The sequence below is a fragment of the Delphinus delphis genome, chromosome 11, assembly GCF_949987515.2.
Source record: "Delphinus delphis chromosome 11, mDelDel1.2, whole genome shotgun sequence".
Classification (NCBI taxonomy): Eukaryota; Metazoa; Chordata; class Mammalia; order Artiodactyla; family Delphinidae; genus Delphinus; species Delphinus delphis.
In genome coordinates, this window is record NC_082693.1 from 88,266,380 (window position 1) to 88,274,112 (window position 7,733).

Here is a 7,733-nt window from a genome sequence, read left to right on the forward strand (position 1 = left end):
TGTCTTCCATTTTCTGCGGAATGGAATATCTGTTAAAACAACTCTTCCTGCTGACGTTGACTCTATTTCACAGCTGAATGTCTATGTGCTATCATGCTGGGCAGTTTCTGCCTCTTCACTTAGGTTTACCAGAGAACCTCCCTGCAAGCAGAAGAATGTGAATGAAAGGAGACCTCATTCATTTATTCATTATTTCCAAAAATATTTATTGAGGACTTAACTTGTGTCAGACACTGTGTGCTGTGCTTGGCAGTCAACTGTTAACAAAATGGTCAAAAAAAAAAAAAAACTCCGCCCTGGTGGAGCTTGCATCTTCGTGGCAGGGTGGGGCAGAGATGGGCAATAAATACTAACATAATAAATATGCAAATTATTCAGTATGTTAGAAAATTACAAACACTATGAAGAAAACTGAGTACACTTAACAGGGGGATTAGAGGTGTGGGATGTAGAGTTGGGAAATAATTTGAAACAGAATTCTCAGGAAGGCTTTTATTGAGAATAGAGCATTTGGGAAACTACGTGAAAGAGCCAGGGAAATAACCACAGGGTTATTTGGGTGAAGAGTGTGTTTAGAGAGGGAACAGCCACTGGAAAGTTCCGATGGTGGGAGTGCATCTGGTCTGTTCAAAGCACAGCAAGGAAACCGCTGCGTCTGGAGTAGAATGACAGAGGTGGAGCCATTGCATGTAGAGCCTTGTGGGACAATGTAAAGACTATGGGTTTTACTTCCAGTGAAGTTATTTAGGGGCACAGAATATAACTATGGGGCTAGAGTTACTAATTGCATAGTTATTTCAAGTCATATTTGGTCACTGAGAGTATAAATAGACCACAAAATTGGATTCTCTGAGCCATCAGAGGCCTTTAGGAGAATTGAGTCTTCTTGCTCATCAATCCTTGAATTCCTTCCTCAGCATTGCCATCAGAGAGTCAACTTGCCTGTTCTTGGATACCCTGGTGACAGGGAGCGCTCGTCTTCCCATCTTTCTAGTTCTGCCTGGTGGAAGAGTCTCTCGTGTATTGAGCTGACATCTGACTGCCTGTCATTGCCATCCATCACCTTTATTTCTACCCCCCTGGAGGCCTTTCAGTATAAGTCTAATCTTTCTTCCTCATGACAGCCCTTCAAATACTTGAAGACAGCTGCCACATCCCCAGAGTGTTCTCTTCCCCGGTTCCTGCTCTCATTCCTCATACAACACTGTTCCTCACACAACAGCTCTCTGTCCTCGGACTCTGCTCCAGATCTGCTTATCTGATGCCCAGAAGGGAGCCCAGATGTGCCTGGATGGAGAAGACCAGGCCAGAGCCATCCCATCCTTGGCCTGGGCCAGGTTCCAAGCTCTAGTGGGGTGAAGGGAAAGACTTTGAGAGGCATGGATTCAAATCCCAGGTCTGCCCCTTCAGTGTTGTGTGGCTCTGGGGAGTGGTTGAATGTCTCTGGACCTTTGTTTCTGGGTCCCTGCAGTGAAGGTGGTAACACCAACCTTGGAGATATGCTGTAGGAGTCTAGGGGTTTGATGACTTGACAGTTGTCTGGCACCTCTTAAAGGTTCAAAGTTGATTTTTTAAAATCTCTTCTGTTCCTTTGAGTTTTCCTCCCCCTGTCCACTATAGCATTTTATTCGCAGAGCCAAATCTCAGAAAATCCAGTCTCCTGAGTCCCTAGCAGAAATATTCTTTATGCTGTCCTTCTAAATCTTTAATAAGAGAGTTGTAAACAGGGTTTTATCTTTTCTCTTTTCTTCAACAAATGAATAAATGGAGAAGTTTCACTGGACCAAGATTCAGCTTCTCGGGGGCTGTAGAGGTGGTTTGGGGAATCATTCTAGTGGGTCATGGGCAAGTACTATGGGGAACAGTGGATGGAGTGATCTACCTACGTTCTGGCTGCCTAACTTTGTAACAAATAGAGTGTTTATTCTAAGCCCGGGAGAGTGGGCTCTTTCTTTGTCATATGGCATAAAGATATAACTAGAACTATTTCAGAGCATCATCAGTATAGCTCTGAAATAAAAGTGACTCTCACAGCTCATCTGAAGCTGAAAGATCAGACAAGACGCTGTCCCTGAATGGTTGTAGCTATTCTGATGTGAGAGATGGAGAGTTAGGGAGAAGGCTGTGGCATATCCGGGTCCTGGCTCTTTGGTCAAATCAAGTCTCCCTCTCCACCGTCCTGGTGGAGAGGCTCCTCATGTGCTGTGTGGACTATCGCACTCAGCAGTCTCCCAGCCAGGGCCCTGCTTCCAGGCTCAGCTCCAGTTCTGTCAAGCTGTGATCTGATGATGACATTCCTCTCAAAGCTCCCCCTGGTAATCAGGCTCCTATGGACTTCACACTCCAGTCTCAGTGGAACTTCCCAACCTCACATCCAGCCCACCCTTAGCTGTAATCTTTCAAAATTATTTGCCATTCCCCCCGAACACCATTCAGGTCCAAGCCTCAAGTCCTTTGCATGTGCTGTCAACTCCACCTGAAATGCCTTTCTCCACTTCTTTTGCTTAATGAACTCTCATTCATTCTTCAAGATCCACTCAGACATCAATCACTTCATTTATGAGGACTTCCCTGTTTGCTTCAGAGTTTATTCCTCCCTCCCCTGTGCTCTTACAACACTTTGCACATACCTCTGTTGTATTGTAATTGGCGTGTTGTATTACAATGATCTGTTAATGCATCTGTCTTCTCCAACAGAGGAGAAAGACTCAGCCAGTTACCAGGGCTGCCATAACAAAGTACCACAAACTGGCTTAAAACAACAGAATTTATTCTTTAACAGTCCCGGAAGCTAGAAGTCTGAAATTAAGGTGTCTGCAGGGCCATGCTCCCCCTGAGGGCTCTAGAGAAGAATCCTTCCTGGCTCTTCCTAGCTCCTGGTGATTTCGGGCAATCCTTGCTAATCCTTGTCTTGCAAGTTCATCACTCCAATCTCTTTCTCTGTTGTCACATGGCCTCCTCTGTGTCTCTGTGTCCAAATCTCTCTCTTCTTTCTCGTAAGGCACCACTCACAAGATTAGGGCCCACCTTACTGCAATATGACCTCATTTAAGCTTGATTACATCTACAAAGACCCTATTTCCACATTAGGTCACATTTTCAGGTTGGGGGAGGGATAGGACTTCAAAATACCATATTTGGGGGGGGACACAATTCAACCTACAACACTAGGTTTTATATGTTTGTGTACTGTCACTGCCTAGCATCTAAGCGGCGCATAAAAATGCTCATTCAGTAATGAAGGCAGAAATGGTGAGTGAAAGGAAGAATGCGTTATCCCAGTTCACACTCATTCACTGTGTGTTTCCATCTACATCCGGCCCTGTGTGAGATGTTGAGATTACAGAGGAGAACAAGATGTGGCTTCAGCCATCATTTACTCCCCACGAAGGGCCTGCCCATCCCAGCTGTGTTCTTTTGTAGTCCTCAGCTCACCCTGCGTTCTTTAGCTTTAAATAGACCTCCCAATGTGCCTGATGCCAGAGTGCTCATGACTAATGCAGGACCTTCCTGGCAGTGAGTTCAGGGGTGTGGTAGTCCAGCTGGGACCCCCCCATTCCCCAAAGATCACTGGGGCCTGCTCCCACTCAGCAGCTGTGGGAGCATTACTCTCTGCATCTAGACACAGGATAAATCTGTAGGTTCTTTGGGAACAAGTCCCCACTTTTCCACTCCTGTCCTGCTCTGAGTTTTATTTCCTCACTTGTGAAATGGGGATAGTACCCGATTTCTCAAGGTTGGTGAGATAGTAGACGTGGAAGTCATTTACTACACTATTTATTAGCTATTTAGTATTCAAAATGTATTTGAACACGCACTTCTTCTGCCTCTGTATTCTCACCTCTTTGCAAGGCAACCTTGCGGCTCCCCCCCCCCATCAAAAGGTGGAGGCAATTCTCTTACTCCTTGACTATAACCTTGACCATGTGTTTCGCACTGACCGATGAGAGAGTAGTAAATACGGTGCAAATGCAGGTTGAAAAGCACTTGGATATTGGCACTTGCTCTGTGGCTCTTGGTAGTCTTTAAAAAAATTCCTTAGGACTCTGAAAAGTGCTGGATCCCACTTCCTGCCTAGTCTCCGAAGTTCAGACATGCCCATGGAGTCCAGTAACCTCAGGTACTCTGAACCTCATCATTAGTGCCATACTCACTTAATAAGGGGTCTTAGTCTTAATTCTTCAGACTGTGTGCATTATTGAGTAAATAAAAAACTGGCCACAGCTTCTAGGAACACTCTAAGGACAGTCTAAGACCAGGGACACTATGCATAGATAGTCTGCAAAGACAGCCTGAAACTGTGCTGAATATGTACGTTAATTATATATATATCAGAATAAGTGTCATGTTTATAAATTGATGCCAACTTAGAAAGGGATTTTAAAATCATATTTCAGCTGACCTTCATGATATTTTATCAGTCTATCCTGACTCAGAAGACATAGTTTCAGGACGTGGCCAGGGCATCCCCAAAGGAGCTCTCCTGACACTTCTGGACTCATTTGGTTTGGAGCCTTCTAGAATATCTTCAGGGTTTTGAAAGTATCTGGGTCCATTCAGTGTGATGATTGGCCATCTTCAAGTCACAGTTCTTTTTCTGGTGCTAACTGGCTCTAGTTCTACTCTGGGTAAGGCTGGGCCACCCCCTAAAAAATTCTCCTGAAGTTAATGGTGCTGGAATTCCAGTATTTCCAACAAAACCAGAAAGAAATAAGAAGTATGTGCTTAAATACTAGTCCTGGGTATCTTATGTTCTTTAGGCCCCTCACCAGGGCCCCCTTACCTTGCCTCCTGAGACACTGGATGAATAAGATGGTCCACGGAGGGAACAAAGCACTGGTGGAAGGGACGGCCAAAGATAAACCTTGGGAACATCTACATTTAAGGAGTCGGCAAAGAAAGAAATAACAGAAAAAGAAAATGAGAAAACTCAGTGAGTTTGGAGGAGAACCAGGAGAAAACTACTTCATTTATCCTCTGTCCAGAAGAACACCAGAATTATCAGACATCCTATCTTATCTTTTGCTCCTCTGTTCTCTGGAGTGCTCTGCACTGGACAGTTAATTTCTTTAGAACGTTAAGTACTTCACAAGTTGCTGTAAATAGCCCCAAGGTGCACATCCAACACCTATCACATAGATTAAACCATTAATCTGGAGGAAGGGAGCAGCAGAAGAGATAAGCAAGCTTAATGTGATTTTTTTTCCAAGAAAAGCGTAAGTCAGTGAGGAGTGCTGTATCTAAATAGCCTCTTAAGGCACCTCTATCCAAGAGAATTAGTTCATTTTCTCTAGATCTTAGCATTAGGAGCTCCAATGCCTCCTACAAGGACATCTTTTGTTATCCCAATTATTTCTAATATGGCTCTAGCTAACTCAAGAATTAAGAGTTTAGGTCAAGTAAGAGGAAGGTGAATGCACTTATTCTGTCAGTTTCTTCATCTAAAATAGTGAGCATAATACTATGCTCTTTCAGGGTTACTGTAAAAATTAAATGACATGATGTCTGTCAACTGCTTCAAGTAGTCCTGGCATAGTGACAAATAATTATATGGTAGCTATTTTAGATAACTAGATATATGAAACCCTTGGAATGTATTTTTCATTTTTCTATCCCTAGCACTCAACATTTGCCTTCATAAAGCTTTTGTTGAAGTGAGACCATACACAAATAAGCAAGGAAAATATATAGCATGTGTAGAGGGTAAAAAAATCCCTCCCCCAAAATGTCACTTTGACATACAGATTATTTTGTGCTGGAGGCAAATGACAATCAACAGCTGCAGAAAGACTCTTTCCAGGAGCTTCCCATATCCGACTAAGAGCAGAGACTTCTGAGAAATGACTGCCATAAATCCCCTCTCCCAGGGAAGTTCATAGTCATGAAGAAGACAGAAAGTCAGCAATGAGATGCATCTGCACAAAAAAAAGCCTCCTCCATTAGTTCCCCCAAATATTCTATTTCCCTTCCCACACCGTACTGCCCTTGGAAGCCTAAACCTTTTTCTTTGTCTTATCACTTCTCTGCACATGTACTGTTTATTTGTTAAGATGCTATGTAAGCCCAAGTTCTAACCACCCCTTTGAGTTACTCATCACAGGGTTTCTCCCACATGCATACGTGCTGCACATGTTAACAAAATCTGTTTATTTTTCTCCTGTTAATCTGTCTTTTGTCAGTTTAATCTGCAAGGCCTCAGCATGGCCTCCTAGAGAACCTAGGAGAGTAGAGGAAAAGGTTTTTTTTTTCCTTTCCTACGTGTGACGAATGGGAATAAATGGTATGGAGAAAAATAAGGAGTGTGGAGCAGGAAGGTGGTAATTTAAAATAAAAATGTTGGCAAGGGATGTTTCCAATGAATCGTTTTTTCTGTTACTTATAGCGGAGGGCATCCTGATGGCTATAGATGTTGCCTAATAATTAGGCTTGGTTTTTGTCTTTGGAGAACTTGCATTAGGTGGGGAATACAGTTGAGTAACCAGAAGATAATACTATATATGTGACCATGGGAGAATGCAGGGACTGTTGAAGAAGTACTTAGGCATGTCAGGCAGGCAAAAGGATCAGCCAGACCACAGAATGCCTTCTGTGCTATGATTCCTTGCCTTGTTTAATGCTCCGACCCAAGCTGAGAGGAAACACAAAGTCCTCCACTGTGTTCCCTCACGAGACTGTTTTAAGACAAGATTCTCTTAATGAAACTTTGCAAAGGGTGATTGGATCATAGGGAAATAAACACAGGGGAACAACCAGTCTAGAATCTGTGCTGTCCATGTAGCTATTTAAATCTAAATTGATCAAAATTACGTAAAATTAAAAATTCACTTCTTCGATCATACTAGCTACATGTGCTTAATAGCTACATGTGGCTAGTGGTTACTCTATTGAACAGTGCAGATGTAAAACATTTCTATCATTGCAGAGAGCTTTATTGGACTGTGCTGGCTTAGATAATATGACTCAAGCTACCCAAACTCAAATGTGCATATGAATCACTTGGGGATCTTGTCACAAGCAGATTTGGATTCATTAGGTCTGGAGGTGGTGCCTACTATTCTACGTTCCTAATAAGCTCCCTGGTGGCATCAGTGCTGCTTATTTACCAGCCACTCTTTAGTAACAAGGACGTAGAACTTAGGGCATGTTCTCCAGTGCTTGTAGGAAATAGATGGTGCCCAGGGAGCTTCTACATAACTCCTTCCACACCCATCCTGGGTCTTATTTCTTTCTTCAAGGAAGAAGACATATAGCATATTAATCCCATTGTCCCTTACAAGAGGTTCACAGCTTATGGACAAGTCCATGGGCTAAAAACTCAGAATGCCTATGTTAAATTCCTGACATTAGAAGTTACTAGCTGTGTAAACTTGAGAAAGTCACTTAACCTCTCTGTACCTTAGTTTCTATCATCAAAACAGGGAAAAAAAACAATATTTTGTAATGTTGCTTGAAATTTTGTAAGTGCTTTATCAATGTTAGCTACTATATTTATTAATCAAATAGGTTTGATTGCAAAGCATATTTTCTCATATATCTACTCTGTGCTAGGGACCAGGAAATATAGATACGATCAAGACAGCCCCTGACCTTGAAGGGCTCCCAGGTAGAATTGTAGATGTCTGGCATTGGTATAGGTCTTTGGGAATGAGATGTTATGTAGTTTGTTTGCTAAATAAAAAAGATGTCTCATGATGTTAGATGGAACATTTCTATGAGAATCTATGCTTCTCCTT